This window comes from Cynocephalus volans, chromosome 12 (genome assembly GCF_027409185.1).
Source record: "Cynocephalus volans isolate mCynVol1 chromosome 12, mCynVol1.pri, whole genome shotgun sequence".
Lineage (NCBI taxonomy): Eukaryota > Metazoa > Chordata > Mammalia > Dermoptera > Cynocephalidae > Cynocephalus > Cynocephalus volans.
Window position 1 is genome coordinate 8,527,496 of NC_084471.1, and position 16,765 is coordinate 8,544,260.

At 44.7% G+C, this 16,765-nt stretch overlaps 1 protein-coding gene across 1 annotated transcript in view; it reads left to right on the plus strand.

Moving 5' to 3' along the window:
* The first annotated feature begins 901 nt into the window (after positions 1–901).
* The window catches only part of TCF20 (transcription factor 20), an 86,653-nt gene continuing 70,789 nt past the window's right edge, over positions 902–16,765 (plus strand). Inside the window, exon 1 of the mRNA XM_063075674.1 lies at positions 902–1,203. The gene's annotated coding sequence lies outside the window, so the exon portion shown is untranslated. The remainder of the gene's footprint in view (positions 1,204–16,765) is intronic.

Consider the following 16,765-nt stretch of genomic DNA (forward strand, 5'->3'; position numbering starts at 1 on the left):
CTGAGATCGTAAGAAAAAAAAAGTCAAGTCCGTCCTTTGCTCTATAAACATATCAGGTTTGCAAAGGAAGGCTGGGAACGGGCTGAGGCCTTGACACCGCATATCTTACACCTTATTTCCAAATTAATTCTTGACCCCTGGTCCAGCCAGCCGGGCTTTGCAGCTTCCTAAATGCCACCGCAGGAGAAGGCAACCGGCATTTGTGAAGCGTCTATTTTACACGTGGGGTAAGTAGGCCTCCTTCCTCCTCCGTTTTACTGCGGAGAAAACTGAGGCTCAGAGAGCGCCTGAGTCGTCTGTCCGAGGACACCCGGCGGCAAGGGAACCAGGCCAGCGCGGCCTTGGCGGCCCCGGGACCAAAGGGCGCTTGGCGGGCAGGAGCCGTCCCCGTGCCCGGCGCGACTAAACAGGTTACCGGGCGGAGGCCGGGCCCTCGCCCGCGGGCTCCTTAGCCTGCCATAGGCGTGACTGTGGCGTTGGAGGCTCCAAGGAACTCCAGAAATCCCAGTGAGAGGTTCTGGGCCACCAACTCCCCACAAAGTTGGCTCGCGGCCACCTCCGAGACGGCCCGAGACGCGGGCCAAGATGGCACTGAGTGAGCGGCGTGCCGCGCTCCGCCGCCAAGGGGGAGGACAACCCGCGACCCTGGCGGCTAGACGAGGGGGTCTCCACGACCCCGGCCCGGCGAGCGCGGGACTCGACGCCGCCGCCGCCGCCGCCGCCGCCGCCGCACGCGGGTGGGCACGCGCGCGCCCGGCCCCGCCCCTCCGCCCCGCCCCCGGCGCGCGCTCCGCCCCCCCCCCCGCGCGCCGTCCCGCCCGCCCGCGCGCCGCGGCCGGGAGCCTCCCCATTGGCCGCGGGCCGTCACCTGACTCTCTGTTATTTCCTGTGTGTTGGGAGAATGGAGAGAAAAAACCCCGAGCCGAGCCGCTTTCGGCCCCTGCGAGGCGGCCGCGGCCTCCGCCGGGGGAGCCCGCCCTGAGGCGCGCCCGACCGGGGAGCGAGCGAGCGAGCGCGCGGGCCGGAGTGAGCCTCGAGGGGCCCGGCCCCGGCCCGCCCCGCCGCCGGCCCGGGCACCCGAGCTGGAGGCGGCGGAGGCACCCCCACCCCCACCCCGCGCAGCGCCGCCTGCCGCCGCCGCCGCCGCTCCCTCCTCTCCAGCCCCCGGCGGAGGCCGAGGGACGGGGCAGGGGGCTCCCGCAGGTAACCGCCGCCCGGCCTGGGGGGAAGGGGCCGAGCCGTGAGGGGCTGGGGCCGCGCCGGGGTGTCCAACCCGGGCAGCTGGGAGCAGAGGTCCCTGCCCGGTCCTACCTGGGAGTGCTGAACCTCCGGGATTCTGAGCCAGGGCTCGGGGTGCCCAGGGGAATGTCCCTGCTCGGCCCCACCCGGGGTGCGGGGGGGGGCTGGGCCTGGCCTAGGGGTGCTGAGGGCACGGGGCCCGGTCTGGCGTCACGGGGCTGAAGGGTCCGCGTCCGGCCTCGGGTCCGGCCGGACTTGGGCGCTGGTCTTAGTCTGAGGGTGCGGGGGAAAGGTACCTGCTCCTCACGGCCTCGGGTGCAAAGGCGGCGGGCGACGCCCGGAGGTCGCTGGGGTCAGCGCCGCCCGCCCCGCGGCTCCTGGCAGCCCGAGGGGACCGGCGGCACTCGCCTCTTCGCTGCAGGCTGGAGGCGAGGCCGGAGGAGCGGAGGGCCGGGCTTCGTCGGGCGGGGAGGAGCCGGGCGGGAGGGAGCCGCGCTGGGGCGCCCGGGCATCCGAGCGCGCCTCGGGCCGCGGGCGGGACGGGGGCCCGTTTACTGCCGTGTGAACACCTGAGGCCATGTGGACGCGGCTGTTGCTCGCCTGGGGGGGGTGGGGGAGGAGGGCAGGTACCCGCCGGCGGAGCGCGGGGAGCGGAGCGCAGGACACGCTTCCTGTGTGGGGCTTTCTCCCCTCCCCCGCCGCGGTGTGTGAGCAGCAGGGCGGGGTGTGTGGTCCGGGGGTCTCTGTGTGCGAGCGGGCGCTCCTTGGGGACCTGAGTCTCTAAGCGTCTCATCCCTTTTTTCGGGGGAGAGTGGTGGTTGAAGGAGAGTGGCCAGCACCAACCCTGGCTGCGGCGGCGGGTGAAATGTCCTGGGCGCGGGGATGGGAGTGGAATTGAGTTTGGGGAGGGGACGGTGCAGAGGAGCGGCCGCCCTCCTCGGCTTGTGGGTGGGGATTATTGTCTGTGTTTGTGGTTGTGGATGCTAGCTAGCACTGTGTGCCTGTCGGTACTCCACCCTTTAGTTTGCCCTTAGGGGACAGATGAAAATTAGGATTTCCCCCCCCTTTCCTTTTTGCTTTTTTCCCTTGAAGATGAGATGACTCTGGTAACTGCTGTGAAATGGATGGAATTTTCGAGTTATTATCTAACAGGCAGATCTTTGAATGATAATTGGACCCTTATGTTAACAGCCCCAGTAAAAGTGGAGAGTTTCATAAAACATCTTAATATGGGGTGGCAGCTTGGTGGATGGGGAAACTCTACTGAATTGTGACCTGCGAGACTAAGAATCTACTTCCAGCTTTGCCAGAAAATAAACTGTAGCCCTTGGCAAGTTACCCACCCTCTCAACACCCCGATTTCCTCATCTCTTAAATGAGGACTCCCTTCCAGATCAAACTACGGGGGCTTGGGGTTGTTTTATTTTTTGTCTCCCATCTTGTGCACTCGTTTTAGCCATAGGCAACTTTCCTGAGAAAGGCAGGCTGTACCTTACCTGGTTTTTATTTATTATGGGGGGGGGGGGGTGGCCAGCACGGGGATCCGAACCTGTTATAAGGCTGCTCTCTAACCAACTGAGCCAACCGGCCATTCTCTCCTTATCTGGCTTTTAAAAGCAGCCTTTTAGTTTCCAGCCTCTTCCTTTTCCAACAGAGCATAAAACTTGATCAGGGTACAGTCTTTTCTCAAATCCCAGGTGCTGTTGTGTGCTTTGGAAAAGAAGGTGAATTATATTATTCCAGCCTATCCTGAATGTGCCTTTTTTTTTTTTTTTTTTTTTGTCTTCATGGAAGAAGTTACCAGAAAAAAGATTTCAGAGAAACTTGGAAAATGTGTGATTGGGTCTGTGTATGTTGGTTGGCTGAAAGGTGTTCCAAGATCTTTCTATGCAGGGGATTCTGGAGGGATCTTCTTTAAAGTTGTTTCCAAAGGCATTTGACTAACCTGAAACCTCCAGCTTTAGTATTTTCAGAGTAGGGATGAAGTGGAATTTCATAATATCTCCTGTGAAATGGTATGCTAGTGGAATTAACTATCACCTCAGGGTGCAGTAATTATTTGCATCCCCGATTGATCCCTTAATGATAGCCAATGCTTCCTGTCAGATGCTGAAGAACCCCAATTAGTTTCACTGATTTTATGGTATATGAGGGCCTTAGACAATGCTTTTGACTGGTAAGTACTTCTACACCAACCTCTGAATTTGATCTTGTCTTAAATTTCTAGTACTATGATGCTTGACAGACGTGTACCTAATGTGGCATAATATGTCTTTCTTAGATCACTTTTTTCAGTCTGTACAAACGTTTTCAAAAAGGGTTTCAACATGGGTGGGGGGGTGTGTGCTTATAATGTTGACTTTGGTAGAAGTTTTAGAAGGTTTCTTGTGTGCTAACATCAGGCCTACCTATCATGTATATAGGTAGACACTTTTATATGGCTACATTGTTAATTATTTGGGGTTTCCCAAACTTAAGCTATTTATTCTAAGTTATGATTTGTATTATGACCATGTGTTCATTGTGGAATTTTAAAAACCTTACCCAAATTGTAAGCCTTTATCATACTCACGTGTATGTTACACTTGTCTTGTAACTTATGAGGAAAAAATTATAAAACTTTTATTCTACTGAGGTGTTTTGTGTGTATGCATGCAAGAGAAAGTTGCCAAGTTCGTAAGATGTCATGAGACATGTCTTTTAGCTTCTAATAGTATGCTTTTTTCTAGAAGTATACTTTTTTAACTCTATAAAATGAAATGGAATGTAGTTGAAATGATCACATCTATTTTGACCAAGAAATCTTCTTCTGGTGAGTTCAACCTTCTCTTCTTATGCATAGGAAAGGATGCTAACATCTGTATAAAAAACGAACAATCCTTTATGCTAGACTCCAAGGTATTTTAAATTATCTTAAAACATCCACCCAGCAGACCTGAGAGGTAGGTCATCTTTCCTTTTCCTGACAGGTGACAGAGCTAGTGAAAATCAGGGCTTGGATGTAACCTTCCTCCCCTTGGTTCAAAAGCCTGCATTAGGTTCCTTACGGTGCACTGCCTGCTCAAGGTACAAATCAGCTAGTGGTAGGTGTGGCCCTGGAATCTGTATCTTCCTGCTATGACCCTCTCTCTCTTTTTTTTAAAGCTGTGACAAACCCAAAGCCTGGACTCTGGCGAAATACTGAAAAGCGTGGTTTTCGTGACTGTGCTTGTGCTTTTGGGACCCCTGAGAGTTTTCTAAACTTTCACTTTACCTATACCTCGCCAGTTTTGCCAGTGGGCCTGAGATTTAATCTATAAAAGTTTCTCTTTGGTAGCCAATTCTGCCGTTCTATCTTGAACTGAAAACTTTCATATCAGCTCAAAGATTGATACAATACGTAGAGGGCTGTCCCTCTTTCTGTCTGTGTTACTAGTTTACAAATGCACAGGAATCATATTGTAGGTGGCTGCTCTCAGTTTGAGCAGGTGGGACTCAAAAGATATATTTAGGAAAGACTGTCCTTTCCCCAGTATTCCTTGAGCACTCTTCCTCATGGGGTCTTTGTATTCATAGCACCTTAGTGCTCATTAGATCTGTCTGGGGCTTCCAACTCTGCTGCCTTCATTTTCTTTCTGTGGAGATTAAAAAGTAACAAAATAAAACAATACAATCCTATGTATATTGGAGTGAAACAAAACATCAAAGTTATGCATTTGAAATATACTGAAATTAAGCCTTTCATAGTAGAGCATAACTTGGTCACATTGCTCTTAAACTGGATAGTTTTAGATTATTAGTTAGGTTGTTGAAATTTTTTTAATGCTCATGGTACCTGCAGTATAGTGAAAAGGTTCTCATGGCAACAAACACAATCAGTACTTTCTGCATTAGAGCTATGTTTGCTTTGTGGGTAATGCACACGACCCAGCAAGATAATGAACTATAACGTGAGTTGTTGGTAAATCTGTGGCTTGTTATCTGATGTCTCATTGTATGGAGTTAAGAAAGAGAAAACATTAGCTACTGGGGAAAATATCCTTATTGCAGTATGCACATGTAAGCTTTAATATAGGAAAGGGTAGAAGTTTGTTGGAACACTTGAATATCAGCCTAATTGGAAGATGGTTTGCACGTTTGAACATCACATCCCTGAATGTGGATAAGGTCCTTGTGTGTGTGTGTGCTAATTTTCATTAACAAGTATTTATAGGTGCTGTTCTAAGCAAGGGAGATGCACTGGTGGATGAGATAGAATAAAAGCCTGTTCTGGGGATGGACTGTAAACAGTAAATAAATAAGAATGTCAAGTAGTGTTAATACCTGTGAAGAGAATTAAGAAACAACACGATAGTGACTCAAGGAGTGCTACTTCAGAATGGTCACAAAGGTGTTCCCTGTTTTGAAGCCTTTTCTGCCATCAGGACGGTCAAACTTAATCTGTGGGATTAATGTTAGAAAATAACATTAAACAAAGTAAATAATTTGCTTCAGCCCTGAGCATCTTGCTAGTTTACAAGGATGGCAAGTGGGCTGGTTGAAGTCTTTCATCTGTTTATATCTTTATGCTTTGTGACTAGGAACCTGGCTCAAAAAAGCTTAAGGGAGATCATTAGTGGTACCTTGTAAAGGCTAAGATAAAGGAATGTTGTCTGCTTTTTAAAAAATTGTACTGATAAAAAATATAGATGTGTTATAATATTGGTGAGTGCTAGGCAGCGTAGGAAACATCATTTGGTTATGTTCATGTTTCTTCGTTGGGGAGTTGGATTAGAGTGTTAGCATACTTTGTTTAAGTTTCAAATGAAGCCAGCAAGTATTAGTGAATTCCGTATGTAGGGCATTTTGCTAGAGATTGCTTCAAATAGAGGATCCCAAGTGACTGAGTGGAACTTGGGTGTGTGTGGGGGGGGGAGGTGTTGAGGGAAGTAAAGATAGCTCTAAGTGGAGGGAAGAGTGCAGGTCAGACAGGCTTTTTTTTGGGGGGGGGGTGCTGGCCAGTACAGGGGATCCAAACTGGTGATCTGGGTGTTAGAAGGCTGCGCTCTAACCAACTGAGCTAATCGCCAGCCCCCAGACAGGCTTTGTTAACCATAGCCAAGGGGGTTCATCCTCTCAGTATTTCCCAGGCAGCTGGCATCCAGTGTGGATGGGTTCTCTAACCCTTTCCATACTCTCTGATCATAGAATTTTAGAGCTGGAAGAAACCTAAGAAATTGTCTAGTCTAACCCCTTGGCTTTACAACTCCAGAAAGATGCCGAGAGGATGGTGACTGCCCAAAGTTATGCAGCTTTATGCTGACAGAATCAAGGGTAGGACCTTGTTATTTACCAGCTATACCCCATGCTTTCACCAAAGGATTGACAGTTGACAGTGGCTTCTGAGTGGAGAAAGGAAGGAAGCTTCTGGGTGCCAAGGTACGTACTTAGGAAAATGCCCATATAGTTCCAGTCTTAAGAAATCAAGAGGGAGACAGCACATCAGTTTTGAAAGCAGAGTATGGACGAAGAAAATTGTACTACCGTTACTTTTCATGAAGATGTGTAGTGTTGGCTTCTTCTTAGGCTCACCCTACTGGCTTCTCTCATCCTGCTTATGTCTTGCTCCAGAATGGGTGACATAGACAAACTCTTCCTTTGCTGGTCAGCATTAGTTCTTCAGTTAGAGTCAGGACTTTTAGATGTAGGGGGAACTTCTGATATGTAATGAAAATTGGGTTCTAGAATTCAAAAGAGTTGAAGCCCCAGTAGTTCTAAGTTCGTTCACCTCCAGAACTCAGTTTCAGGGAAGCCCAGATTTCACTGCTATGTTTAGAAGTGCCCTAAGTATGAAGCATTACTTCAGGAGCCTGGAGAATGGTCACTGTGCTTGACAAGAGTACGGGATTCTTGAGAAGAGGAGCAAGGATACTTCCCTGGGTGTTTCCCTGACTTAGTGCTGTGGCAGGTCAGTTACCTGGGGACAGATACTGTATCCCTTTGGCAGCAATGTGAGAGGGTACTCTTGCTGTAGAAAGTCAATATGATGGACTTTATGGAGGCAACAGAGCACGTGAAGGATGTGTGACCTCATCCTGGCTCCATCACTTACTAGCAATGACTGTGGGCATTGTGCCTGAGCCATAGTTTCCTCATTTGTGAAATGAAGGTATACCTTCCTCTGGGCTGTTGGGAAAAGGAACTGAAATAGGAAAAGTATATGAGGGAGTGCACCACCTGTGGGGGGCACTCTGCAAATGGTAGCTGTCCATTAAACCAACATTCCATGTTGTGCTGTGAACCAAGACAATGGACTAGAGCAGGGCTGGTTCCTGCTGACCCTATTAATTGTATGTCCTCAGATGTCTGCTCAGTAGAGAAGGGCAGTTAAACAGGAGCATCAAAAGTGCTCTGATAGGGGGAGTACAAGGTGCTGTACCAGGTGTATAACCTGAACTGAAAATTTACTGCAAGTTTACTTCTCAAAGGAGGACCATGAGCTTCCTCATCAACCTGCTTGTCTTGGCTGTCTCTTCCCACCTCTGGCTCAGTCTTCCAATTGTGCTGGACCGTTGGCATTCCGGACCCTCTTTTCTAACTGTACTCTCTCCCTTGGTGATCTTGTGTATCTCTGGGCTTTCATGGTTGTCCATAAGCTGATGACCCCCACATTTATATCTTTAGCTAGATCTCTTCTTGTTCCTAGAACTCCTGCTTGACACAGCTGCTTGGATATCTCACTGATATCTTGAGCTTCATAAGTCCAAAACCGAACACTTGCTCCTCACAAACTCTTTCTCTTTCATTTGTCCCCTTCTCCATAAGTGGCTCTACCATCTACCCAGTTTCTCAAATCAAATTCTTCCTTTTCTCTCACTACTCTACATCTTATCCAAGTTACTGTCAGTGCTGTTTCCATAATATGACACTTCTTTCATCTCTGCTGCCACTACACTTCAAGCTGCCATCATCTCCTGCCTGGAATGGTATGATGGGCTCCCCATTTGTACTCTGGTCTGCTTCTATTCTACTTTGCCCAGAGCCACCAAAAGTCATCTGTCTCTCCCCTGCTTAAAATCTTTTAATGGTTTCCTTAGCACTTAGGAGAGAATCCAGACTCCTTCCCAGGGTTCACAAGGCCCTGAATAACCTGGCTCCTGCCTGCCTCTGACCGGTCTCTCCTGCTACTTTTGCTCACTGTCCTCCAGGCACATTCACTTCTTTCAGTTCCCCAAAGGTGGCAAGCTCTTTCCCACCTCAGGAACTTTTTTATATGCTACTTCCTCTATCTAGGATACTCTGGCCAGCCCCAGCCTTTTCTCATCCTTCAAAATTTTTATTGAATGACTAAGTAGCAGGAGATAAGCAGCAAAAAGGATGGGGTTGCAGAGGAAGGATATCCTTGGAGTAAATCTATAAAGGTCTGAAAAAAATGTAGAAAGAAATGTGTTTGAAGAGCTGAAAGAATGTGAGTTTGGTTGTGGTATAGGTGGAGTTATTCAAGCAAAACAGCTACGAGTCAGACAGCTGGAACTCTGATACACTGCTGATGGGAGTAGAAAATGATGCAACCACCTTGAAAGACTGGCAATTTCTTTAAAAGTTGAGCATGTATCTCCCCTATGACCCAGCAGTTTCATTTCTAGGTACTTATCCAAGAGAAGTGAAAATGTCCACAGATAAGCCTTCTATGTTCATAGCAGTTGTATTCCTAATTCCCCAAAACTAGAAACAGTCCAGATGTACATCAGCAGGAGAATGGATAAACAAACTGGTGTGTTCATGCAATGGAAGACCACTCAGCAGTAGAAAGGAACAAACTACTGATACATGTAATAGGGATTCGTCTCACAAATATTATGCTTAGTGAACAGCCACACACAAAAATAGTACATAATGGGTGATCCCATTTATAAGACATTCCAGAATAGGCAAAACTGACCTATATATGGTATTAGAAATCAGGTTAATGTTTTTTGGGTGGAAGGGGATTGACTGGGAGGGGACATGAGAGAACTTTTTTGAGTGATGGAAATGTTCTGAGTCTTAATAGGCATTCATCAAAACTGATTAAATCATATACTGTATGTAATTTTACTATATGTAAATCATACCTAAAAACAAGCTAGAAATTGTCCTAGATTCCTTTTTTCTTCTCATTCTCAACATTTAATCCCCTAGCAAGTTCTGTTCACCTTGTATCCAAAATATATCCTGAATTTGTTCCCTCCCATCTCAAGCACCATCCCCTCTTATTTGGACTACTGTATCATTAGCCTCCTGATTGGTTTTCCTACTCCTTCTTTTTGCCCTCTTCCCAAGCCATTTTTTCCACTTACCAGCTGAGGTGACCTTTTAGAAATTCAAATTGGATTATGTCGGTTGCCTTCCCAAAATGCTCTAGTAGTTTTCTGTTGCTTTCACTGTGGCCAACAAGGCTTCACCTGACCCATGCCTCCTCCTGAGCCCATTTGACCTGGTCTCTTCCTTATTTCCTAAGTTCCAGCCTCACTGGCCTTCCCTCTGTTTCTTGAACATCTCAAGCTCTTTTCTACTTTTATCTTTAGGACCTTTACAATTGGCGCCTCGCTTAGTCTGGAGCACTCCACCTCCCAAATCTTTGTGAGACTTGTTTCTGTTTGTCATTCAGGTTCAGTTGAAATGTAACCTTCTCTGAGAGGTCTTCTCTGACTTTTCCCATCTACTATGGATTGAATTGTGTCCCTCCAGAGTTTAATGTGTTGGAGGCTTGGTTCCCTCTGTGACAGTGTTAAGAGGGTGGGAAATCCTCCTGTGGAAGTTAGAGGGTGGGGCCTTGGAGAGGTGATTGGATTGTGAGGACTGCACCCTTGTGAATGGATTGGTCCATTCTTGGAATAATGGGAGTAGTTCTCGTGGCTTTAAAAAGAGTGAATGAGGAGGTTAGTCTCTCTCTGCTTTGCCATTTTGCTGTGTGAGACCCCTGCGTCACTTCACCAGCACCAGTGTCTTTACCAAACGTGTTCCCTGGACTTTGGACATCCCAGCCTCTGACACTATAAGCAATAAGTTTCATTTTCTTACATATTACTCAGTTTCGGGTATTTTGTTATAAGCAACAGAAACAGTAGTGTACCTTCACATCATAGCTTTTAGGACTTGTTTTGTTCATAGCTTTTATCACAGTATGAAATTATCTTGTCCTTTTATTTATTTGTTCACCTGTCTCCTCCCTCTAGGATTAAGCTTGTCTTAGTCACTGCTGTATACTTGATACCTGCAGCAGTATTTGACACACACTGGGCCAGATGTGTTACTAAGTGAAGTCATTGAGGATGAGCCTGTTGAAGGTAGACTTGGTGAGGGAGAAGGAGCCAAGGAGAGGCAAGACTTCTGGTCTGGGAAACCAGGTGATGGTGTCATTCACTGAAATAGAATACAATGGAGGAAGAGAAGATTGAGGTGGGATATAAAGTGATGGATTTAGTTTTGAACTAAAATTTGAGGTACTTGTAAGGCATCAAGTGTTTGAGCACAGATCTGACATTTAGGAGAGGGAACTGGACTGTAGATTAAGTCTTGGAGGTTAGCATATATGTAGTAATTGCAACCTAGGGATGCAATTGATGAAATTGCTCTCAGGGGTAAATAAGGAATGTGGGTATGTAGAGAAGGAGTTCCTTCCTTGTATCCTGCCTGAGTAATGGGCATCTCCTGCCAGTAAATAGGACTTATTGAAGCTCAGTCTCTAGAAGGTTTATCAGAACCCCCTAGGGAGTTATGTTATTCTAGCTAACAATGACAAGCGCTCAAGGGCCCAGGACAAAACTCTGAGGAATGTGAATATTTAGGGGAATAGGTAGAGTGGTGTCTAAAGAGCAGAAGAGATGCAACCAAACAGGTAGGAGGAAAAGTCAGAGAGCATGGCATGAGGAAAGTGAGCTTTTCACATCAGAGTCTGTAGTCAAGACTATTGAGAAATGTCGGCTAGGGAGTGGGGCAGCTTCTGGGGAGTAGTAGTAACAAAAGCCAGATTGTTGTATATTGATGAATGAGACGAAGAAGTGGAGACAGTAAGTTTGGAGTCAAACTTTCCTAAAATTCAGCTGTTAAAGGAAAATAAGAAATAGCCACAGGAAGAATCTGGGGTCAGGAAAAGACTTTTAAAAAAAAATACAGATGCTCCTCCACTTACGGTGTTCACGTCCCAATAAACCTATCATAAGTTGAAAATATCGTTGTCAAAAATGCAGTTAATACATCTAACCTGCTGACTGTCACTGCTTAGCCTAGCCTACTTTAAATGCGCTCAGAACACTTACATTAGCCTACAGTTGGGCAAAATAATCTAACACAAAGCATATTTTATAACAAAGTGTTGAATATCTCATGTAATTTATTGAATACTATCCTGAAAGTGAAAAACAGAATGATCATGTGGGTCCTCAAAGTATGTTTTCGACTGAATGCACTTCACTTTCTCACATCATAGAACCATTGTAAGTCAGGTCTGTCTGTGAGAAACTTGAGCATGTGTGAATCCTGATGAGAAGGAGCCAGCACAGAGGACAGAGAGTATAGAGGAGAGGGTATTGGATTGAGGACCTTCCTGGGGAACTCAGGACTCATTGTGATCCAGGGTGATTGGCTTTGGATAGTAGGAATTCTCCCCTCCCAGAGGAAAGCAGAAGTGTGCGGGTGGGAAGCAGGATGCACATGGGGGCTGGAAAGTCAAGAGTGCTTTTCTGTGTGTTTTGGGAAAGTCCTGCGGAGGGAGAAGCAGGCGGTGAAGAGTTGGAAGTTGAAGAAATCAGGAAAGATGTGAAGAAACTGCTCTGATGAGGGAGAGCGCTGACTAAGGAAATAAGAATCGCAGAGGAAAAGTAAGAAGTAGTTAGAATGAGCCTCCTACCTCCTGGGATTGTAGAGAAACTGGTCAGACCTTTACAGTTCTTTGTCTAGTTTTAGATTCTGGTGATTTGGGTTCAGTTTTTTGTGCCTTGTGTCTGACAATTCCACTCCTTCCCCATACACCTCTGCCATTTTCATTCATTATACCAGTGACTTGTAAATTATTCCAGAGGTTTCATGTTTTATTTAACAAACACAATGTAGAACTCACTGTGGTGTGTTTTTGTTTTGGGGCGGGGGGGGGGGGGGGGTTGGCTGCTGGCCAGCCTGGGGATCTGAACCCTGGATCTTGGTGTTATAAAGTTGTGCTCTAACCAGTTGAGCTAACTAACTAGCCAGCCGAGAACTCACTATGTAGGTAGGTGGCAGTGTACTAAGTGTTGCATCAAAACAGCATGATAAGGTGGGCGGCGCTCTTTTCTCCTTGGTGCTGGGCTGCCCCAGATCCTCAAGAGGCATCTCAGGGCCTGTGCGGCCTGGCTGGGGCTGAAGTGAGGGCCATCCTCTTCCCAACTCCAGCCAGGGTGACTCTTCTCATCTCTCTCTCTCATCTTTTGGGTATCTATGTAAGATTTTGCTCTAAAAAAAACTTGCAAAATATTTTCAAACACCACTTCTCTAGGCTCTAAGGTCCTTACATTTAGGGCTGTTTTGCTTTATTTTCTAGCTCTAGCATCTGTATCACTGCCTGTCAGTGTGTTGAGAGTGAATGTACCCGTTCTGCCTCTGATCCTTTGCTCTGGAATGCCCTACCCTCCTTCTCTGTCGTTATCCATGTATTATAGTTCATGTATGTTATATATTGTAGCTAATATAGAATGTGTCTGTTTCACCACAAGGTTGCATGTTCTTAGATGCCCACCAAGCGTTGTTAATCAGTATGTCTTTATGTTCCCCTCACAGAGTAGGTATTATAGTGATGTTAAATTCGGATTCATTGTAGAAAACTTGCAAAGCACTCCTGAGAGTGACTAAAATTGATAAAGAATCGAGGTGCAGGAGAATCCAGAGGAAATACACGCTAAATAATTGAATTAATTTAGCCTGGTAAAGTACTCTAAGCAGTGAGTTGATGGGGGTCTTGGTCTTAGCGTATGTTAAAGAATGATGGCCAACTAATTGTTCAGCTGTGGAACACAACAGAAGATGAGGTCAGATGGAATGTTAGTGGTTTAGATGAAGAAACTGGAGAACTCCCTACGCTGTGAGGAATGCTGGGAATTTTTCCTGGAGAGTTTTAGAACAATAGAACAGACTCATTTGTGTTCAGTAAGTCCTACTTGATGGCAGAAGTATGGAGAATATGTCCCCAAGATTCCAGCCAAATTACTCCTGTAAACTCAACATGTACTGTCAATGTAAATGAACCTACACAGATTTACAGGTATCTGTGCATTAGTGAACAGACAGACATAAATGAAAAAATTACACATTGGATTGAATTTAGTGCTATGGTTTTGGTTTTTTTTCCTAGTGGATATGTGAATTTAAACATAATGGGAGTAAGATTTTCATCTTTGAGTTGAAGAAGACTTTGTGGAAACGGATTTGAGTTGTAGCATACTCAGTAGAAGTTTGATTTGGAGTGAAGGACATTGCTGCCTGCATCATTTATTAAATGCCGAAGGGATACTTGTACTCCAGTGTTTATTGCAGCTCTATTAACAATAGCCAAGAGTTGGAACCAGCCCAGATGTCCATCATCAGATGAGTGGATAAGGAAACTGGTACATCTACACAATGGAATACTACTCTGCTATAAAAAAGAATGAAATACTACCATTCACAACAATATGGATGGACCTAGAGAAAATTATGTTAAGTGAAACAAGTCAGGTACAGAAAGAGAAATACCACATGTTCTCACTTATTTGTGGGAGCTATAAATAAATGAACAAACAAACAAATAAACAGACAAATAAAGGGTGGGGGGGGAGAAGACACAACAATCACAAAAATTCCTTGAACTTTTTAAGTCAAGTGAACAGGTATGATGTGGGGGGGCGGGTGGAGAGGAACGGGTGAAGGGGCATGAAAATCATCTACAGTGTATATTGAGAAGTAAAATAAAATTTAGAAAAAAATAAAATAAGTAAATAAATAGATAGATAGATAAATAAAAACTTCAACTTTGCTACTTTGGCTAGCACATGTGCTGAAAGTTTGCCTCAACTAGAGATAAGGGAAACAGGCCAAATGAAGCCTATGGGAAAGAAACATATATGAGAAAATAAAAGAAAATTTCTATTTCAGTTCAGCCAAGGTTGCTATGTAGATACCATGCTAAGCACAAGAAATACAAAAATAATAGAACATTTCCCTTTCCCTAGAGTTCAATGTCTGTGGGAGAGTCAGACATGGAAAATTAACATTTGTAAAATCTATAAAGGATCTATAAGGCTATAATAGTGGTGTAGCCATGTGCTAGGGAAGAAGCTATTACTCCTGATTAAGTATGGGAAGGGTATTGGAGAGGGCTGTAGAGGAGGGGCATTTGGGTAGACATTGAAGGATGGATGGGAGAGTGGAGGAGTGGGGAAGGAGCATGCCAAGGAGAGGTCCTTCAAGAAGCAAGGCTCAAAAGTATGTGGCATATTACCTAGCAAAGTGTGGGCTCTTAGGGGGGCCTGGAGATGACAGGGAGGGGAAAGTCAGAAGGAAGCATGGGCTGAGCAGTACGAGAGCAAGGTAGGGGAATATCTTGGTGATGGCCCTTGAACCTGGGGCTAGGGCATTTGACTGTCATAAATGGAACAAGGTTTTGTGAAGAAAGATGTGATATATAGTTGAGAGAATTGTTCTGACTGTGAGGAGGATGGGAGTGGGAAGGAGATGGGAGGGCTGGAATCAAATGATGAATTGACCGTCTTTGCCTCTTCCTGTTCTGGTTTTCCCATGACCAAAGCCCTAGTCTGCATATGAGGATCTGTAAATTGCAGCAACTGGTTTAAATAAAATGGATTTACGGGAAATTTTGGCATCAACCTACTTTGATTCCAAAAAAGATAGGCAAATATTTTTTATTTACCAAAAACTTCAATAATAATAAAAATAAATAATTATATTTATATAAATACTAAATTCTAAGGGCCCGATATTGTTCTAAACATTGAGCAAATATTAACTCACTTAATTCTTATAAAAATTAGGAGGTAGTGTTGTTATCTCCATTTTCCAATGAGAAAACTGAATCACAGAGAGAGGTTGCTGGTCATCCGACTAGAACCCTGGCTCTGGACTCTGTCTTTCACCTGTACCCAGCACAGATCTGTGTTTACTTTGAATGAGCTGGGAGATAACTTGCAGAATAAGTTTGTGGCCCCTTTGAAGGGGAAAAGTTTGGTGTGGGATTGTAGCAAGATTGGAGTGGAGCCCAGGAATTGTCATTCTGGGATCTGCCTGTGAGAACATTGTCTGTGTGAGGGCAAGGACTGTTCCCGACAGTATCGCTAGCATCTAGACCAGTGTTTGGTATGTAGTTAGTGCTCAGCAAATATTTTTTGACTGAATCAGTAAATGAAGAATTTTGTTGCCAGCTCTTGAAGGAATATGCCATGGAAGGTTCAGTTGCTTTTTTCCCCTCTGGTTTGCTGTTCAGGATCCTTTCTGAATTAATGAGTTCTGTGAGTTTATAACCTGCTTGTTTTTACTGAACTTATCTTGCTCAGCTTTCAAAGGAAGCCAGCTCAATGTACGTTTTTCTGGATTTTAAAAAATCAACTTATTTTCAAAATCAAAATACTAGGCTTTAATATTTCAGCAGAAATATTTTTATATAAATAAGATTTCTATATTTAGATGCTTTTGGTTTTTCATATGCCTAGATTTAAGATGTAAAGAAAATGTTATTAAAGAATTGGAATTGACTTCTAATTATAGAAATTGAGATAATATATTTATGTAGTCCTTTTTAGAGTTTAATAAACATTTCTCAACAGACCAAGCATTGTATCTATCTCTGTTTGGGTGGGGTGGGGGGGTGTTGGGGTTGTTTTTTTGTGTGTTTTTTTTTTTTTTTTTTTTTGCCAGTATTCTCAATATTTGATACTGGCCCATATTTATCTGCTGAAAAACCTTCCTTAGTGAGTGATTCATTAAGAAATTCTCTTCCAGGAGCCCAGTGATAATATAACTCAAGAAGTGTCTGCTGATGTAACGTCACAACATTGATCATGTAGAAGTCATATATCTAATTTCATTAGCAGATTAATAGATGTAGGTTCCTAAGAAAGAATGGAGTAATGTTTTCTTTTTTGCTTTAGCTCATTCTGAATTCAATCATTTGGGAATAGGAAAATGGGAAATTTCGTCTTTATGTCTGTACATGAATAAAGATTTAGTTTTCTAAGCCAATATCTTGTTTCTTTTGTTGACCTGAAACAAAAGCTTATTAGCCTTTTATTAAAACATATACCTCATAATATCTCATTGTTTGTTAAAGATTTTACATACTAAATTAAAAATTTGGAAAAATCCACTCTAACAGTATTTTATTCTAGACTTAAAAGTCATATGAAAGTAGTTATTTTTGTTGAAGTAGTTATGCATGGAAATAATTATATATTAAAGAAAAAATGTCAAGAATGCTAGCCTAGTATTTTAGTTAAAACAACTTTTAGAACTGTCTTTTGTGTAGATGAAGGTGATTCTTAATACTGTTTTACAAAATATTCCCCAG